Here is a 19,755-nt window from a genome sequence, read left to right as displayed (position 1 = left end):
TTATCCAAAGACAGAAGTAGAGTGGATAAATTATGGAAAAAGTCATAGTCATTTTTTTTTCTCTGTATTGAATATTTTATGTAGGAGACATTGAACTTCTTGGAATCTCATACATTTTCACTGACATCCATAAAGCAAATAAGTAATTATATATGAAAAATAGAGACAAAGTGTCCTATGATAGTCTGGCAACCTGTCCACGGTGTACCCTGCCTCTCGTCTGAAATCTCCCACTGGAGATAGGCACCAGCACTCCTCCTGACCCCACTAGGGACAAGAGTGTACAGAAAATGGATGGATGGATGGAAATAGTGACAAAGAGTCATCGATATAATGTAGGCGACATCTATAAATGATCTGACGTCTTTTACTGGATGTAAGGGAGATATTCCAATAATAACTTCACAGATCTTCACGTTACAAAAATCTACACCAACCCTTTAAATCTACAATCATTACTTACTTAACACCAAAAAACTATATAGTGAAGCAGCCATGATCACAACAAAAACACTGCGTATGTTTTACTCTCCTAAAAGTCACAAAATGATTAATAAACAATGCATGTTAGCTTTAAAATAGCATGTCTTGCATCTAGATTAATCAAAAATGTATGTTCCGTCACTTAACCTTTAATACAAACAAACAAAAGTCCATGTACATACCAGTGATTGTGGAGATTTAGGTGGAACCTGACAGTGAAACTTGAGTTCACACTGTGACAATTTGCCTTGCAAAGCCCTCCCTCCCCCTCCGCCTTGGGACGAGTCTGAAAAACAAAGAGCAACTGTTTGCCTGATCAGCCATCATGAGGTTTCAACTAAAACTGTGACATGTTCACTATGAAAAATTCTGAACAAAAATCCAGTCAGAGTATTTTTGCTTTGTAGATTTGGCCTTAGGATTCTGGAGGACACTGTTCACACCAACTGGACTGCAACTGAAAAACATCAGGGGTTAAGAGATGCTTAATTAACATCCACTGCATCAACTTCCTACCATTTATTTAGATTTTTATGCCAGAATAAAGTTTAAACCATTGCATTTCTAATCATTCTCCACTTTTCACTTAACTGGAACATTCTGTACTTTCTGTACCCAGATGAACTCCTCAGATGAAAATGCAAAACCTGTCCCAACTGAACTGATGTAGGAGGTTTGGATTACACATATTTCTGGCGTTTGTGCGGTGAGAGAAAAATGTCTTGCACATCACAATTTCCCTGACAACAAACGGTGAGTATCGCTGTCTGTCTGTGCTACTTGTGTCTGGTAACACCTCTAAGTCCCACAGGTTGATCACACTAACTCTCCCTAATTACATTCTTCAACACATGCTGCTAAACAGGGGATCCAGAAATGTCCTACAGCAAACTTCACAAGCCCGGCTGAAATGTCAAACGTGGGTGTTTGTTGAATTCTTCAAAAAAAGGAGGGAAATATTTCAATGTTATTTAACTCATTTCAGCACTACTTGATCAGAAACTATCTTTTTACTGAAATAAAAGACCTAATCTTTGGGAGGGAACAGCAAGAGAAAATTTTAAAAGTTTGTCTCTGCAGTACTTCATTTGGACATGACAGTATTTAAAAGAGTGAGGGATTATACACAGAAAGATCAGATTCCAGAAAAGTTGGCAAATTTAAATGTCTGGATTACATGACAAATCTTATTTATATAACATAAAATAAAGGCCATATCTGATTGAAATGGCACACCAGATAGTTATATGGATCGCTTCGACGATATGGATCTCATCTGTGTCCAGTGGTGGGAAGTAACGAAGTACAAATACTTCGGTACTGTACTTAAGTACAGTTTTCGTGTATCTCTACTTTACTTAAGTAGATTTAATAATGGTTACTTTCTACTTTTACTCCACTACATTTTTCTGTACTTTCTACTTCACTACATTTCTATAAAAGTGTCGCGCTACTCGTTACATCCAATTTGCGTTGCTCTTTTTTTCCGTTAAAATGTGAAGTTCAGGGACTTAAGGTGGCGCCGTAAAATCCGAGCAATAACGTGACTTACGTGTCTGTTGTCACCCATCGCCTCCCCGTTTACTCGCACGCGGAGCTCCAGACATGCTCAGTGATTTCCTCTGAGCGGGAGAAGATGTCTGTCAAATCGTCAGTAATATAATAGCGCTGCATAAATTGACATGTAAATTCAGCAGTGCTTTGCTTTCACAGACGGTGGGGACTTCGTCCAACTTTGGCGTCACTTGGAAGGAAAGCTTAAAGAAAGGTAAGATCTGTGGACATGATGCTAGCAAAGCTAGCTGCACGGAGACACACATGTTGCATCTGCGATGAAAAAAAGTTGTCACTCATGCACTGAATTATTGTGTGGAGGTGTTGACTGGGGTGTCGCTTATATGGGACAACGCTGTGACCAAAGTGCAATATAGTGATATGAGATTCAGGAACGATCTGATTGTTCTGGACGGATCTTTACTAAGTCCTGTAGGACTGAAACCTCACTGAGAGCCGTTCTTTGTTCTGCGTACACTGCAGTAGCTATTATTTTATTTATTTAAAAAATATATTTATTTAAATGGCAAATAAATAAAACAAGCTCATTGTTTTTGTCACCTGACAGACTTTGCAGCAGGAGGGAGGATGAAAAAAGTCACGGTGCTCCTTCTGCTTGGTTACTTCTTGCTTATTGTGCTTTGGACAGTGTTCATAGTTGAGCGTTGACCGTTAATTGCTATGTTTAATGGTGCAGACAGTTGTGGTTTCTTACATTGGCAATATGGGCAGCTGTCCAGGGCATTATTTTTTTTAGGACAGCAGGAGACCTCTGCGGACTGTGGCACAGAGATGAAACCAAAACAGAATGAAGAAGAGTTTGAATTGATACTGCTTAAATTTATTTCACCTCCAAGTATTTAATATCTAGGTGTTTTTATGGGATTGTGGATCTTTCAGATCAATTTGAGAAGCAATTTTGATAGGTAAACTTAATTTAAGTAAAATGTTAATGTGGTATTTTTACTTTTACTTGAGTACATTTTTGTCTGTGTATTTGTACTTTTACTTAAGTAAATTTTTTGAGTACTTTCTCCACCACTGTCTGTGTCTGCCCATTTAGGGCATTAGCATACTCGCTGTGATCCAATTTGCTTTGTTTTGAACCAGAGAAATCCACTTCCTGACCCTCATCTGAATTTCATGCATCGTCCGGGTCACGTATCTGAAACCCAACAACAGTTTCTCAGTGGAGAAACTCACGTCAAATTCATGAAAGGAAGGACGGACGGCTGAATGGACAGACGGGCATGTTATAGCGTGCTGCTTTCACCTACGTCAGGTTTTGCTGAAATTTATTGACGTTAAAACATTTTCTTCCTGACTCAGATCTCTGAGTCTGGCTAATAGCAATTTTTTTTTTTGGTCTGAAAAGTCTCTAAATGTAGCAGCAAAGTCACAAAGTTGGTGACTATTGTTAACCTCACAAATGCATTTAAATACGACTAAATAAGGGCTCAAATTTACACATTTCTAATATTGATATTAAAAGCACATTTTTCTCACATTCCACATCTTTGTGCCAGCTTTGTTCTCTGATTACTGTCCTAAAACCAGAAAACACTGATGAACAGAAATGAGTTGGAGCAGCTGCACTGTTGAACCTAAAGTATTAATGAATCCCTTGTCACTCAACCAGGTTGGAGGGTGCAGGACGGAGAAAAAGAAACAGAGAGAGCCCTCCTTTCTATTTATAGGCGCAAACATTTGCCAGAAGCCCTGTTCTTACTAGGTCAGCATGAAATCAGTATTATATCAGAGGGGGAAAAACTGCTTCATGACAGGCAAATATTATAGAGCAAACCAGTCGACGGATCAACGTGTAATCAAACCAGGCAACAAAAAGGGTGCTAAACCTCTGACATGACAGAAATCCTCAACGGGTTTGGTGTCAACGCTTCCGAACCCGCCACTTTCCTGCTGGCTGGAGATGTTAGTGGAGAGTTAAATTGGATTTGGACTCTGGTTGGTTCCAACCCGTGAGACGATGACACAGATCGAGTAATCTCTGCGGGATCTGTGTATCGTTCATTCAGACCGCACGAACACACGACCGGAGCCAACACATCCCTCTAATCTGGCCCAGGATTAAGGCTGCAATTAGAGGAATGAGAAAGAGAGACAGTGGGAGAAAGAGATGGGTTCTCTCTCACCCAGTGGCTCTGATGGCTGAGTATGACTCTATTTCTAATTTAAATACATGTCCATGCAGTGTTTTCTACTCAATTTTATTTATTCAGATTATGTTCACTTGTTTGACAAAAGATGTCACATTTAGTTAAAGTGACTTTTCTTCCCAAATCCAACTGTGGAGCTCAGAGGGGAAATGTTGCCATCATTTTTCTCAAGATTTAACAAAATGCTAACATTTTGGCTTCAGAGCTGATCTCACAAGCTTCACTTAGTTTTTCGCAGTTTTACTCGCAGTTACATTTTACTCACATGAAATATAAAACAATGCAGGAAAGACAGGAGGGGAAGGGAAAAAAAGAAGGAGTCACTGCAGGCACTGCCACCCAAGCCAGTCCAAACTCCTGGCAAAGGCAACAAAGAGCCACTGTCTCTGTCCACTCTTACTCAGGCAGCAGCACACAGTGCAATGTGTAAACCTCAATGTGAATGAAGGAAACTTTACTGACAGTAAAATGGCTACCAAAGGTACAAAGGGTATTCTACCTATTTAATTGTGAATTATTGACATATTTTATATTTTTTCTTTAAAAAAAATATACTTTTAATGCACTTTTGTGAAGAATAAACAGTAAAGCCTAGATAGTAGCCAAACACCTTTTTCTTTCCTTTCCATTGACTCCCACTCAGCTAGAAGTCAGTGTGTGTGTGTGTGTGCGTGCGCGTGCGCATGGGTGGGAGTCAGAAGGCCCAGAAGGTCCGAAGGTTTCCAGGAGGTGACGTCTATCAACACCTATCAAACACAGCAATTCTGATAAGCTGAAGCTGGGACTTCACTTTGCATCACTCAGCACACAAATCAATATCCAAAGCACAGGCTTCCAGCTTAAACAGCAAGTTTCTATTCTGGTTCAGTATCGCAGTAAACACGCAGTGCTCTGTTCACTGTGGCTTCAGCCACCAGAACAAAAATGCAAACCTAACTTAGGTTTTAAAACCCACACGACATTGAAAGAAAATCCACATGTGAGGCAGAATATAAGACCAACTTACAGATTTCACTGAGGCCCGTTCAATTCAAGAGAAATGTCTGGACTTTCAACACTTTGGTGGAACAAAAAGTTCAGGAAGTGATTACAAACCCCAACGTATCAATGAGTCATTTCCTCTCAGCAGTTTTTGCTCAGCAGGCACGCAGCTTTTCATGTTAGTTAAGGGCTTTTCCGAGAAAGGATTTCAAAATAAAAGCTTTGCCTGCAGCTACAAGCTAGGCTTTGTTCGGTTCTCAGAAACAAGGGGTTCAAAAGGTCACTGCTGGAAAAAAGCTTCCAGTAGCTGGAAGTTGGAGTTATTAAAAATGTGCTTGGAGGTATGTTTTTATGTCTTCACAAGATAAAAGGGATTAAAAACTCAACAGAACAAAGTCATTTCATATATCAGTAATATAATAATGATACATGCTCAAGAGAACATGCTGGCAGTCTGCTTTGTGTTTTATTTTTTCATTTCTGCTAAAGTTGTCCAGTCATGTGGTGCACTCCACAGTCACAAACTGAAACAAGGAGGAGTTGTGGAGGAGAATCTGTCTGGAGGCAGCACATGATGCATGATGGAGGATGTAGAAATCGCTGACCTCAGCACCTCAGAATGGCTGTAAGATGCTATTCTATGGATATTTAGTCATAAATAAAAGAACTGTTGACAAGTGAAGAAGTCTCTACCAAAGACTGCAGAGGTGTGTGACTGTTGCACTTTGTAAGCCGGATGAAAATTGTTATAATTTGAAAGTATGCTATTAAGGATACTCATCAAATAGGATAGACAAAAAAGATGTCCATCAAAATTTAGACAATTTTTTAAACCCTTGTTTAACCTCAGAGATTTTTGACTGCTCTGATTTTAATTCATCTTTAATGTCTTTAAAGTACTTTAGTTTGCTTGTTTTTCATAAGTAGGAAATGGATGGGACTGAATCTAACAGCTAACAAGTGTGAAAGCGCAAGAGACAGAAGTAGCAAAGTGTAGAAGTGTAGTTGATGACAGGCCCTTATCGACTGTCAAAGCATTTTCTCTTAAAATGTTAGAAATCACCAACTCACATTTTTCATGACAGGATTAAATCGGATTTAATCCTGCCATTTAATCCAATTACAGTAATTATTAAATTACTGTAAACATCAATAAACTAACAATAAAAGAACACTGATCAATACTATTAGTAGAAACCTGTGATGTTATGTTCATAAAGTCTTCAGAATTGTATGGATTTGTTGAAAGAATGCTGTTTTTTTTGTTGCTGTCTTAATGGAATATTCTACGATATGAATATACAATATTTAATATAAAGCCTCCCCTGCAGCTCTCTTTGTCCGGCTGAACCTCCACTCCAAATCTTCTCCAGCCTCTTAACAGGTTTTCTTCCAGGATTTTCATACTTCCTGTTGACTCCAACCAGCTTCCCTGTCTCTGGGTGACATGCAGTTGTGGCTTCCCAATAGGCTCATCTTTTGTCTCATCTGAGCAGAAGTGTCTTCCATAATAATTCTGTTAAAGTAGAAAATTTTCCTTTGAACATGTTTGACAAACCGTTCCACTGCAGAATACACTGCAGTCTGTGGTGACAGAATGTGAAAAGTTTAAAGAGGATTGTAATTCTGGAACATTGGTTTGCTTCTTGGAACAATATCAAACACCAAGGGAGAACAGCAGAGGCTGAAAACACAAAACTGTGAAACTCTTCTTTGAAAATGTCTATTTAAAACAGGGGGGGAACTCTTATTTGAATGAGGTATTGTGGAATGTTGCATGGCCAGAGTGAAATTATCCATATTAAAAATCCATAGAACAACACTGCAAATAGTTTTGTGGTGCTCTAAGAGTAGCATTTAAAATGTTCCTTTAAAAGCCACTTTGTGAAAGTTTGACTGGCTATGTGCTCCTCAGGATGTTTTAGCATGCTGCCGTCTCACCCTGGTGTTCACCTGAGCTTCACTACGCCAAGTTGACAAGCTGAGAGGAGTCAGGACCAGAGGGAGAAAGTCAAATAAGGGACATGAGGAAGTTCAGGAAGGAGGAGTTGGACAAACCGCGGAGGAGGAGACTCCTCACATGACGGTGGTGGCAAGTCTGCTTGTCCTTGGAAAGGACACCGGTGTCTTGACAAACACTTTTTTTGTCTCCATCTCCCTCACTTCTCCCCTCTCCGTCCTTCACCCTCAACTTTCTACCTCTTCATGCTCACTTTTTCACCCCAGCAAAGTGTCACACACTCGTAGCCACTTCCTACTCTGAAGTTCTTTGCACCTTTCTCCAAGAGTTCATTCACACACATGCTCCCACACCAACAGCCGTCCTCTTCCCCCTCATTACCACAGTTCTGCTCCAGTATACACACAGACCGCCGCAGAATTCCTCCATCGACTCCTCCCCCTGTGAGGTCTCTCCTCTGGGCTGTTACAACCTTCCCTCATGGAAAACTACCAGTGTTCATAGCGCCGGCAAACACAACCAGGTTTGTGTTAACAGTGAAAGACATGAGAACAAAGAATAAGAGAGGGTCTCTGATTATTTTAATTGATCTGTTATCAAAATCCATTCCTTTTCTTTATCAGTGCAATCCATTGAGTCTCTATTAACAGTGATTAACATGATCAGTTAGCTGTGGTTAGCATCCTGCCCTGCCTCAGGCCTAACCCGTGTTCGCACAGAGGTAAACATTGCCACAGTTACTCCTTGTCTGTGATCACATCCGGCCTTAAGATGAAGGGTTTCAGTTCTTCCCAGGGTTACACCCCCCTGTAGTCCAACTGCTCTCATTTTCTATGTTTGTGCTCGCTGAAACAAACCTCCTACTGACCCGAGGTCAATCATCCAAAAGCTGACTCAAAGCCTTTCTGTTCTCCATCGCTGACAGTGCCTGTGTGCATGGGTTTTCATGCTGTTTGCTAAATCCACCATGTTTCCAGTATTGGTTCGCCAGCTTCCATTCCAAAAACCCTACTGTAAATTGATTTCTTCAAATTCTCCTTAGGTATGTGTATACATGGTTGTTTGTCTCTGTTTTGCCCTGTGACAGACTGGCGACCTGTCCAGGGTGTACCCTTTCTCTCACCTGAAACGTTTGCTGGAGATAGGCACCAGCACCCCTCCCAGCCCCATTAGGGATAAGGGTGTAAGAAAATGGATGGATATTTATGAAGACATCTGTTTTGTGAAAATGCTAACATATTAGCCCAACTGCTAATCTAACCTACAATGGTGGGCACACTTATGCTAATCCGCTAATAGCTGAGCTAATTTTTCGAATAGCGCGTTAACATTTTTCCAAACTTTGAAAACGTTTAGAGCATTTAGCTCTCCTCAAATTAATTATAATTTATTTGGCTGTTTTGTACATTTTCAGTCGAATAAAGTTCGACATCTGTATTAGGGTTTTGGTTTTTGACTGTTAAGAATTGTTCAAGTAGTTAGACATTTATATTTATGCTCTTATTTTGAAGAGGGTGAAGACTGCTTATCTGGCAGTTCCATTTCCTCTTCTCACCTTCTCTTTTTTTCCATAAAACTTTATTGAGCTGATGGGAAGTATGCAACATGAGGTTAAGAGCAGAGTATAACACTTACAAACTGGGGAGTTAATTAAACAAATTCATGCAAAAATCCACAAATATAAACTGTTCTGAGATTCTCCTCATGTTTTCCACCCTTGACGTTTCTTGTGTACTCAGAATGCATTGCTGCAGTCCTACAGGGCATTGTAAACCAGTCCAGTGGCACACTTTTCACCAGTGCATCTAAAGATATGCATTAGGGCAAATCTATTAATATCAATGTAAGCAATATAAATTTTGAAAAGAACTGCTTGGACCAACTAATTTATCTCTCAAACCCTAGCCAGTTGCCGTCAGAAAGGCTTGATGAAGTCGTCTTCAGTAATTTGTTTGGCAGCATTTTGGGTTTCCAATAAGAATCATAACTGCCAACAGAGCGACAAAAAACACGAACTGTATGTAAGGACTGCAAGTTGTTAAGATGCTGAAGGAGGAAGAAGGCATCGCTATAACAACCGACTGCTGGACATCTAGAGGTATGCTGAGCTACATTCCAATCCTACCGCAGCCTAACTGGGTAATTAACTTGTGCTTCAACATGTACAGTTAAAGCACTGAGCCAAGGTCAAAGTCTGGATGATATGGCTGAAGAACCTATCACAAAGATGTTCATATAAGTCAATATCAATAATTATTGATTTGTTTTTTGTTTTAAATATTTGAATTTCTGCTGAGCGGGTGGCATGACCTTTCCCTTTTTATCCAGTTTTTACTCCATGATGTTTTTTATTTCCAAGCAGTTATGAGGCATGATGGCTAAATCTGAAAGTGTTCTGTGAAAGTTACTCAACAGGTTTTTGCTATGTTTAACTACCTGTGAGAAATTAAAGCCTTTCTTGTGCCTTCATGTCCCAGAATGCTGTGTGGTTCTGGGTCAGAGTTCAGAGAATATTCACTATGTTGAATATTGAATAGTCTATCAGAGGTATTATCTACTGATATTAGTCACATGTCTATCAGGATGTAGATAGAGTGTTAATGATTTCTTGTCCAGTCCTAGGTCAAAGAGATTAAATGAAATCAGAAAAAGAAAGACATCAGTTTGTTCAATTTGTAGCCAAATCGATAAGAATGCTTTTTTTTAAAAAAGAAATCTGATACTTGAAGTTTTCTTGAAAGTAGTATTATAATCTCGTCCCGTCTTGTACTTGTGAACTCAATGTCGTATCTTGTCTCATGAGTTCTTTGTATTCCCACACCTCTAATAATTACTCATCTTGATTCTTTACTACAGATTTTGCTGTGTATGGTAATAACTGGCAAGTGAAGGTCATATAAAGCTCAAACTCATAACCACCGATCCTTACTACAGTCAAAATGCACAACCAGTGGCCCTTCTGTCCACCTACAAACAGGAACTGTTGAGCTTCTGTTTGTTTTCTATAAACAAAGATTCAACTCTTTGCTCATGTGGGCACATGTGTTTTCACGATGGAGCAATTCCACATTGTCACTCAACTGTACAACCTCATTGTCAGCAAATTAGACCAGAAACGTGGTGGAAACGTCCCTGACTCAGTGTAGTTCAGATCTCTTTTAGGTCAAAGAGACTGACCAATTCTTTAATAATGTGCTTCCAGCTATATTTAGGTTTATTTTACATCTGCAATGGATGGATCTAGTGGTGGACTGTTTAAAACAGGAATGTAAACTCCAGATGTGTAGACGTGTGGTACTTTGAGTTCAACTATGCAGCTTACCATGAGGATTACACAGGATGATAGCGTTTTTTGTGCATCATACATTCATGACCCCAGCGAACTGTTTCAGTGTCGAGTTATGTAATCTCACATTTACAATGAGAAAGTTACACATCTTTATCTGTCAGCTTAAAAGCACATTAAAAAACTCCAGTCTGTTGTGATGACAATTCCAGGGGCCTTGACCAGCAGGGGGCCCTCCACAATTTAATTATTTATATTTTGTTCATAGAAATAAAATAAAAAAAAATTTGGGTCCTGTCAAATACAAAATTAATCATATTGTATTGTCAAAGATTGTTTTTAGCAGTAAAAATTTAATGTTACCCCTCCCAGACCAAAAAACACACATCCGTTTTTGCCCTGAACTCCTCCCTGGATCTGTATGAAATGGTTCACATATTTTTTAAAACTGTCATTATGTTGTGACAGTATGGTATTAGAGGTAATGTGAAAAATCTATTTCTTCTGCCTTCTCCCATGGTTCTCTAGAAACAACCAGTCAGTGGCAGGAGAGTTTTAGTGCTGTCAATCTCAATCTCATGTGGTGCTGCTCATCCTTCGTTCCCCTTGATTTGTGCCGTGCTGCAGCTAGCATAGCACAGAACTGTGCAGATTCAAACTGTGAATGCTCAGTTTAGTTAGCATATCTGATGGCAGATAAACGGTTTCTTGTAAATGATAAGTTGTTTCTCCTCCATTAGCACATTTAGCAGTGAGTGAATGAAGTTGATTGACAGTGCTAAGAGCGTCCTACTAGTTCTGATTGGTTGTTTTGGTCAGAAAGGTGCATTACTTTAACCAGTAATAGTAATTCAGGAAGGAGGTGGAGGAGATTGATTGTTTTCACAGATTATCTGTCTCATAACAAACTGCTACGACATCGTGACAACTTTAACAATTATGGAGAAAACATATTAAATTTATGTACTGCAGATTGAATAAAATGCAACTACATAGGATTTTTGAGAAGTTTGGATTGCTTTATGTGTATTTTGCACGTTGCTTTTGACTGTTGCTCATGGGGAGATACATTTCACTAAAACTAATAGAAGAAATTTAAGCAACCTACTTATATACTGGATGTGGACAGTTGGAAGTTAAATTCATGAGCAGTAAATATTGTGCTAATTATCAGAATTGAACAAAAGAAAGCAAGGCAGATGCAAGCCTTTAAAATTGTGATATGTTTTATGGGTCAAATAGACTCAAAAAATTGTAACAGCAGCTGCGCAGGGGGGCCCAATCTAATTTTTTTCAGGGAGCCCAAGATTTCTGGCAGCGCCCCTGGGTTGCAATAATAAAACAGAAGAACTGTTTCACTAACAGTCAAGCATTTCTCAACAAATGTTTTTTTTTCTCTTCCCCTGCAACAACGGAACAAGTTTTCTAATATTTCTAATTACCTCTGTCCTAATTCTCTTCTTTTTGCCACACAGCACTAAAATATTTATAATAACCATTTATTCTGACACCTACAGGCTGAATCCAGCTATAACAGCTTCTTGTGGAACCACAAATGGCGGGAGATCTGATGGTGTCACATTCTACACCATCTGATGGAAGAGTTAAAGATGATGAGGATTTAAGCCGAAGGAGGCCCTGGGGCCCTTTTTAACAACTAAACTCTAGATGAATTTCTTGAGTGCACTGAAACAAACACACACACACACACACACACATACAAGCAGACACACACACATACAGGAATGGAATAGAAATAGGTTTGCTCTGGGAACCTCTCGGGGCCAAAATGAGGCTGGCTACAGAGTAAAATGATTCCAGATCCCCTCTGAGCTTCTGCCCAGGAAAAGAAGCTGAATTTAGATTTGGATTCTACTTACTGCTTTGCTGGGTCATGGTGCTGGGCACACAGACACACACACACGCACACACACACACACACACGCACGCACACACACACACACGCACACGCACGTACACAGAGAGACTGAGCGGCATGGATTTCTCTCTCTCTGTAGGACCTGAGGGAGCGATCTTAGCCTCTTAATGATGACGGAGGCAGAGTGATGGATTTACTGTGGTGAGCTGGCCTTGATGGACACGCTCACTGCATGCAAACATACTTAGCAGAAACAGCCTGTTCAAATCAATATATGTCTGTCTGACGCATCGACTACCTGCTTCTCTGCTTTTTGATACTTTTGTGATTCTGGAAAAAGAAGAAGTCCGTTTAAGAAGTGGGTCAGCTCCTTTGGCAGACCTCTTCATATGGCAGATAATGGTGAACATGGCTGCAAAAATCAACAAGTTCATCCAACACGTGATTGTGTGTGTGTGTGTTGGGGGGATTATGGAGTCCTGGTAATGGTGAGATTAGAGATGCAGAGCTTTAAAATGAAAACATGTTTTCAGAGTCAGTTCCTCCAAGTGGAACTTTTTGTTCATCAGTTTCCTATTGCTTCGGTCCGTCTAAACCTCTCACCTGCTGTGACATTACAAAGTGATGTGTATTTATTAGAGGTGTGCCGATCGATCAGTCACCGATCACAATCGGGCCGATTTTCGTGAAAAAGTGCATGATCGGTGATCGGCGATCATTGGCTCTTGTGCCGATACCGATCATCTCATTTCCAACCTGCCTGTGCAGCTGGTCTCCTCTTTCCTTCACTCTGCGCAAACGCGCAGCAACAAATCCTAAGCGATGTGTAACTATAACGCACTGAGTGAATGGGGAGGTTTGCGTGTTGCGGCGGAAAATTGAAGCACGTCAAAATGCATCAACACAACGAAGCTAATACGACATAAAAACAATGAGATACTTGACGGAGTTTGGCTACATCGAGGCTCACTGCAGTAAAAAAGACATACGGAGGATCAGATAGCAGGTAAAGCAGCGCACAGCTACAAACACTCACCAGGATTAGCATGACGGTCAGAAAGCTAAACAAATAACCTGGAAAATTATTTAAGTCTTCGAGCTGCGATGTAAGACGCTGGTTCTGCTCTCCTGTTGAACCGCTGCTACGCTACAGGTAGTAATATTTGACAGACGGAGCTTCGCTTCTGCTCCACCTGGTAGTGACTCTCACACCGAACCTCTGCTTAAAGCTGCAGCATCTAACTAAAAAAATACATTTTACATACGTATTAAAACTTTAGTTGTCCTAACATGAGACAGATAATCTCTGAAAAAATAATCGAGCTCCTCCCTGTTCTGCATAATTACTCCGCTCAGTCAGAAACAGCCAATCAGAGCTAGCAGTAATCAGCTAGCCGCCATGCTAACAGGAAGTTTTCATTCAGTAACTCTGGATTGTTTATTGCAGGGGTGTCAAACTCAATTTCACCGAGGGCCACTTCAGCATATTGGCCACCCTCAAAGGGCCACATTGACGGTACAAATCAGGAGTGCCCAGCTGCAGTCCTTCAGACTGCAACTTTTAGATGCATCCCTGCTAAAACACATCCCAGACAAAAGGTTGACTTCCCTCATTAGCAGCAACTCAGTTCTATAGAGCCTTATAATGAGTAAATGATCCAGGTGTGTTAGAGAAGGAACTCAAATAAAGTTGCAGATGGTAGCTCTGGCAAACTAGACTTGGGCAGCCCTAGCATAAAATGTATGAAAATACAATGTTAAAAATAAATTGAACACCTCATATTGTTAAACAACTCTTTGGAGGTTCTGGTTAGGAAGCGCATTCGAAACCTTTGTTTGAAATGGCGCGTTAAATTCAAGTCTCCATTACAGACCAGAGAAAACTAAAGAGAATGCAACTTTGTGTTAATCCATCTGAGGAGCCGGCAGTTTATCTTGAGGAAATAAATGACGATGCAAAAGTTAATTAGACTGTAACATGCGCAGTCCGCTGCTCAACCACTGCGGAGGCAGTTACGCTACGCCACTGCGAAGAATTAAAAACCGCTGGGAGTAACTCATCCAGCGGATTTAACAAATGGAGCCTTCTGGGTTCACGTTACCCAGGAGAGCGGTGCTCTGGAGGAGCTGCAGACGTGACATCTGTCCGTTTCGGAGAAGCGAAAAAAAAAAAAAAAAATAATCCTTAAAGCGCACACCGGACCTCACAGGGTAAAACACTCAAGAGTTCAGTTGATCTGTTTGGATCAGACAGATCCAACTGACTGGTGAATTAGCGCAGATTTTTCTGCAGATTTGAACTAGGAGGAAGTGCGTTCAGACCCCAGCGGCTGAAGTGATGCTAATTTAAGTAAAGTCGCTTAATTTAATTTATTAAAAGTTATTGGGGCCACAGTCATTGGTTTTTTTTGTCACTACGGAGAAAAATGTAGATGCATTTATCTGTTTAATTTGTGATGGGATCAGGATTCACGGTGAATATTAACTAAACCGCATAAAATGCGGCTAAATAGCCGATGTTAATATGATTTAATTTCACGGATAAAAATAGTACAGGGCCAATTTTTTTTTTTTTTTTTTTTTTTTTTTTTTATGTTGTCGGTCAAGATAACGGATAACAAAAAAAGTCTAGCGCCACCTGCCGCCCTGACACCAACTCACACACATCTTCATTCACAGTCTTACTTGTAAATCGATTTTTCTTTTCTTGGACGTTTTGATGTTAGCTTGTCGATGTCTCAGTTTTATTCGCTGGTAAAATCAATAAGCAGCTTAAGGTGACTCTGCTGCTCTCTAGTGGCCAGAAACCGTAATGTTGGCTGGTAACAATCGGTATGCATTATGGGAGATGTAGTTTGTTGTCAATTCGTGCTCAAAACCTATTTTAAGTCAATCATGGACCTATAAAACGCTGGGGGGCCACATAAAATGACATGGCGGGCCACATGTGGCCCGCGGGCCTTGAGTTTGACACATGTGGTTTATTGTAATGGATCCTGTTTTTGCCTTTGAATGTTAAGTTTTATACTTGAACTTCTTGGCAATGTTGAGAGGTTTTATTTTGGCTCTTTGTATTATTTAGCCTCTTCAGAGCCTTCATATGTTATCAGTCTGTTAAAGATAGTATTATCAATAGCAGTACAATTTGCACAATGCCTGTTTTGTTTTGTTCTTGGAAAAAGTTATTAAAAACCAGTTTTTGTCTAAATTAAGTTGAATTCATGGTTCCTTTTTCCACATAATGTAACCGGTAGCGTTTATGATAATAATAATAATAATAATAATAATTATGTGATCGGTATCGGTGATCGGTATCGGTGTATCGGCCCTCATGGGTGATCGGTATTGGTATCGGGAGGAAAAAACCTGATCGGCACATCCCTAGTATTTATGAATCAAAGGAAAATGGAACATGGTTTGAAAGATGTTTTTTTTTTCTCTTTACATGTAGAAATCTGAAAAGTGTGGCCGTCAGCCTCTTTAATTCTGACACCCCAGTAGATTTGGCTTTTTTTTAAACAATAACAATCTGTGGAATGTCCCGTTAGCAGCCATTCCTGAGCTGTGATTGGCTGCAGCTCCTCCAGAGTAACGGTAAATCTCTTGGCTGAGAAAGTTTTCTGTTGCTTTAAACATGCCGAGTCAGGGCGTGACAGCCAGTCTATGTAGCTGTCACGGGTTCGGTTCTCCACCCATTGACCTTTGCTCAAAACTCACTTTCTGTCAAATTTCTGTCAAATGAAGGCCACTTAAAAACAAGTCATGCCCAGTCAATGGGGAGTTGGTGCCCCCTGCTTGCTGCTGGTGCCAGTGGATCTGCACCATATTTCATCCTTTCAGTTTCTCACGTTTCCTCCAGAACTCTTGGGGTTAGAAGACGACAGGCCCCAGTAAAACTTAAGAAATACAGTTTTCAACACGGCCTCCTAGAGGGCAATAATGCACTGGTTTATGCTCTGTGTCTCAAGAAAAAAAAAAGAAGAACTGATAAAGGTATTGGTCACCAGAACATCAATGCAGTATTTGAATCGCTCCATGCTCAGTGGTAACGTCTAACATCCAAATTCACCACTTCTCAGAGGGGCCAAAGGGGTCAGGTGCAGTGTGGGATGGGCGGTAGCCGAGGGAGGGGACCCTGGTGGTCCGATCCTCGGTTGCAGAAGCTGGCTCTTGGGACATGGAACGTCACTTCTCTGGTGGGGAATGAGCCAGAGCTAGTATGTGAGGCTGAGAGGTTCCGGCTAGAAATAGTCGGTCTCGACTCGACGCATGGCATTTCCTTACATTTTTCTCTATTTTTTTTGTGTAGTTCTTTTTTTCTGTCTTCATGTACACATAGAGGAAAAGAAGGAAAAGTTATTTTTTAAGTCTTCTAGCAAATTATTTTGCTTTTGTATTTATGTTCATCTTTCACCTTAACTATTTATTAAATTCTTTTGTTTAATCTACATTTTTACCATCTTTTCATTTTTTGCTTTAGTTGGTTCATTTTTCCTCATTTCCTTTATACATAAAGGAGAAAGTTGTGTTTACTGTCTAACAAAATGTTATTTTTAAAATTATTTCTTTTACTTTTCCCATTTTGCCCCTTCCCCACTTTTCTTTTAATCTTTCACACATAGAATATAAAATGATCCCTTTAATTTATTTCTTTTAATTTATCTACTGTGACAAAATAATTTTCAGTTCGTCTTGCAAAAGACCAAAAGTTGTCTTCAAAAAAAGAAAAAAAAAAACTGTTTTGTAAAAGAAAAACAATGTAGTTTAATCATTCAGAAGGAGGTAGAATGAAGATCTCTGGCTTTAATGATCTGGAGTTTTAGTGTGAGATCTAGAGTGGATTATAGGAATCTAAACTATTTATAATATCCTGTACATTACTAGAGAACTGTTGGTACTCTTTTTCTCAGCCTTGAATTTAAATAAAACATGAATCTGGCGGATTACAGCAAAGCCTCTATTTCATTCAATCTGATCAAAGCAGGATTTACAGGACGACATTGTAAAGCTGTGGGTTTTGGTTTCACTGCTGAAAGAAAGTGACCACTGTCAATAGTGAGTAATTCTGTCACATCTCATTAGTTCCTACTCAAAAGTATCAGCTCCGTGATGAAAAATGAGCATCTTGTGTCATTCACGTCTCCCCCTACCAACCCCAACCTCCCGCCTGTCTGCCTGTCACTTCTCTTGTGAATGAAGCCTCGTTGTAAACAGCCACGGTGTGCTGCTGGCGTTTCTCTGCGGAGCTAGATTAATGCCAGCTCTGGGTCCAGAGGGAATCTAGTTTGTGGTCACTTACGCCCCGACTAACCATACAGAGCGTGAAAATCTTTCATCTTTCGCCTCATTCACTCAGCCAGGTACATGTGCGCTGGATTCCCTGTTACATAACGTTTTATTCCCTCTGCCGACTTGCAGCCATTTAGTTATCCTCGTGCGCAGTGAATCACGGAGCAGCCTCAGATTTAACGCAGCGTGCTCGTGAAACGTGTTATGCAACCATCTTGTAAACTGGCAGAGATCGTCTCATCACTGAACCGTCTAATGTTACAGCATGGAGAATGTCTTCAGTCAGGAAGGTGGTCTAGGTATAGCTTTACTCTGATTTCAGTCAAGAAAAGAAATATAATTAAAAGAGTTATGACAAATATTGTAGTTTTATCAACTGAACTGAATGCATTCCTACTGATTGGCAGTATAACAAAAGGTATAAATGTCTTCAATTTCCTAATTAGAAGTAAAAAAACCTTTTAGTTTTAATAAGTAATAGTTTTTTTTAATAGTTTTTTTAACCTGTCCACACTGAGATGAACTGTAAATTTTTGTGAACTATTGTTTTAAAAAAACGTGACGGGGTGCAAGTGGCACAGAAAACGGCAATTGGTGGCACTGTAGCACCGCCACAGAATGACTCGAAAAAACACAGAACATATCCAAAGTGTGCCATGATTGTTATTTGTGAGAGTGAGGCGCATGCATGATAAACAGAGATGTACCTGTGACATAATTAATAATAAAAAAAAGGTGCAGCTTGCATGTACACACATGGAACCGCCGTTCTGAAATGTAGCCACTCTGGAGTCTAGTTTCAAAAATGATTGTTCCTGGACTTCCAAACCACCGAATCGGTGTGGAAGGACAGCTGAAACAACAAAATATTTTGTGAACAGAGTCTAACACTGTGGCATGACGGCTACACAGACAAAAGCATAAAACGTTAAAGACAGAAACATACTGGGCAATATGTATGAATCTGATCAGAGTGAATTTTAATTCTGATTTGCAGGAATATTTAACCCATCTGCCTGGAAATGCCTGGGTTATCCCCAAGAATGAGCTGGAAGAAAGGATTTCTAGGCTTCCCTTAGGCCATGTTCACCGCAGTCAAATTTTATCATGTCAGTAGAAGTAGCACAGTTACTATTTTTTTTCCCATCCTAAAACAATCTGATTCGTGCCACTTCCATTTGTGGTGCTGAATCAAACAAAATGTCTACTTTCTCAATAGTCAGGTCGCATTTTTTCAATTTTTTAGTTAGTCATGTTTCTATCCAATTGTCATGCAAAATTTGAGAAAACTTTTAAAATGACCACTTATAATTTTGAGCAAACTTTTTTGGTCATTTAAAAAGAAAAAAAGAAGTGCGTTTCCAAAATCTGGTTTGATTTGCTCAGCCTGGTTGAGCAAATCAACCTGGCTGAGCAGAGTGTAATTTTGTCAGTTGCTGACGTTATGCTCGGCTGTGATAAACGGGAAGTAGAAGTTGCAAACAAGCGTGGACTACACATCTTGGAGAAGACACAGTAAATCAGAAATCAACATAATTAGCCTTTAGTAATATGAACAGCCATGCAAAAATAATGAGATTTTAACAGATAATCAGAATTGAGCATCAAGACCTGCACTGTGACGTCTCCTCCTATGCCCAATGAGCACTAGAACCATGGCTAAACTATGAAAGTAATGCATTAATGCAAAAAATATCAAATACATTTGTTATTTTATGCTTATTTATTATTTATCATGAAATAAGTTTGTTCAAATGCATGAACAAATTTATTCAAGTTATTTTAATTGCATTTCTCAGTTAATGGAAACACTGCAATTGCAAATTTGTGTTTTTTCAACATTAGCAAAATACTGAAAAGTTTTGAGCACATTTGCAGTGGAAAAGCTAATGACACCAAAGAATTGGAGTCGCCACATCTCCTGTCTGTATGATGAGTTTTTGTCAGGCTGAGTCGTCATAAACCTGAAAATATTCAAACTCTGGCTACATCTGCTGTTTCCCCCCAACAGAAACCTACTGGAATCACGAAGCCTTGACGTAACAGGAGCAGGTTGTCTGGTTCTCAGCTCTGTTACCATTCAGTGCAGCCGTTGCACTCTTAAACTGCTAACCGCCTGACTTCCTTTGCAGAATGCACATGGATG

The 19,755-nt window shown here is 39.8% G+C and overlaps 1 long non-coding RNA gene across 1 annotated transcript; it reads right to left on the bottom strand.

The window, feature by feature from the left end:
* Positions 1-1,887: 1,887 nt before the first annotated feature.
* Positions 1,888-5,357, bottom strand: LOC148160776 (uncharacterized). Its single transcript, XR_015765931.1, has 2 exons — positions 5,221-5,357; positions 1,888-2,105 (listed from the first exon to the last, which is right to left on the bottom strand). It is a non-coding gene; the product is annotated as an uncharacterized LOC148160776 (long non-coding RNA).
* Between the last annotated feature and the right edge of the window lie 14,398 nt (positions 5,358-19,755).

Source organism: Poecilia mexicana, unplaced genomic scaffold, assembly GCF_051168715.1.
Source record: "Poecilia mexicana isolate PSO_F unplaced genomic scaffold, ASM5116871v1 scaffold_2, whole genome shotgun sequence".
Taxonomy (NCBI): Eukaryota; Metazoa; Chordata; class Actinopteri; order Cyprinodontiformes; family Poeciliidae; genus Poecilia; species Poecilia mexicana.
The sequence above is the reverse complement of the archived record's forward strand: the minus strand, read 5'-3'. Positions and strand labels throughout refer to the sequence as shown.